Source organism: Augochlora pura, chromosome 5 (genome assembly GCF_028453695.1).
Source record: "Augochlora pura isolate Apur16 chromosome 5, APUR_v2.2.1, whole genome shotgun sequence".
Taxonomy (NCBI): Eukaryota; Metazoa; Arthropoda; class Insecta; order Hymenoptera; family Halictidae; genus Augochlora; species Augochlora pura.
The window spans coordinates 190,708-192,441 of NC_135776.1; positions in this window are offsets into that span (position 1 = coordinate 190,708).

Consider the following 1,734-nt stretch of genomic DNA (forward strand, 5'->3'; position numbering starts at 1 on the left):
AACCGAACGGATCAGCAGGTAGACATAATGGGATTGACACCTCTGTCGTAGAACCGGACCGTCGCGTCGACTCGGCACAACCAACATGATTCCACGTTGCTTCTTGTTAAACGAGAAACGTGTGGCGTACGGTGCACGGAGCCGATCGGCAAAGAAGTCACGATCCATTTCTACCATTTCGATTCCCGTCGTTCAATTCGTTTATTGCTACAAATTAAGGCTTCCGTTCCGCAGAAACCTACGCGTCGAATAATTTCCTAAGTATACGATATTACTATTTATTTTTGTTCATTTAATCTTACCGAAACGACGCGTCGAGGTGAATGCCAATAGTAGCCTAACCTAATTCGTCGATCAACGCAGCACACCGTACGGATACTTTATATCGCGTCTCCTGCGATCTAATCACCGCAAATTAACCATCGGTCGCTTTGCGGGCGCGCGAACGATGGCGCCGGATTGTTGTTCTTGCACGGATCGAAAATTGCTAATGGCACCTGCAATTAAACGACCGTCCCGTCCTATCTGAAACGAATATGTTTACGAGCAAGTAATCGGATATGCTGATTAAATAGCCGCACGATAGCGATTCCTCATTCGCCGGCCAAAGTTGTACAACTTATCAAAAGTTGTTTCGACTAGAGGCGTTTCAGATGCGACGCCGCCACGAGCTGGAACGAGTTGCGTAATTGGTCCCCGATACGAGATCGCTACATTTTATGATGAATCGGCTAACAGCCGAGCTACACAGGGAGACCGCTCTATTTATAGGCGGACGGGATTTATGACACGACTGTAATTGAATGCGCTCGGCGTCTTCGATACCTTGTTTCGGCGTTAACGAGGTTAGCGGATGTACAGTACAGCGAGGCAACGCGAACCGAAACGCAAGGCGGTACCTTCCGTTGGCTATCCTAGAACGCCATGGAGCGCCGACGAACCGATTTCAACGTTTAACGGCCTACGAGCTAGTCTAACGAAGACCTAACCGAAACCGGGTAACGAGCGATTCGCATAACATTTAAATTCAACGATTAACGTGTCCCCTCCCGCCAACGGAAAGTACCAGGTTCGAAATCCAATGGAACGTAACGGAATTAACCTATTCCGCTGAAAACCGTCGCTGGGACAGCGGGCTAGACTACTGACCACCCGGCAGACCACTTCTTCTAGCTGGAACTCGGTCGCATTCGACATGCGAATGTAACGATCACAATGTCGAGAACGCGACGTCCGTGCACCGGCAGCGATCTCTTCCGTGGACCGTTAACGCAGCCTCCTTTAGCTGGTATGGCCAGCGAATCGAGACTCGTCCATTATTTATCGGTAACCAATTTACGACCGCGTTCACGGAGCACAGGCTTCCGAAGTGCCGTGAATTTTGCTCTCGCTCCCTCTTATCCCGTCGCGAATCGCGCGATCCGCGCTATAACAGTTCACAGGTAATTCATGATTTATGATCGTTACTATTTTTCCACCGAATCGAAATCAACGTACACGGACGTGCCTTTTCCACCCGGATAATGGCGCTCGAGAGCAGCGAACCGTTCAAACAATTTTCCGTTTTCTTTACCGACCGTTTCGTTATCGCACGAAGAAGCTCTGATTCATCGACGACGCTCGTTGCGCCGCTTTTACCAAGCCGCGGTAACGACGATGCCCACCTCGATCGATCCGCAGTCCGACCATGGAATGTAACCGGCTTGCGAAGTCCCTACGATGCTCATAGTGTCC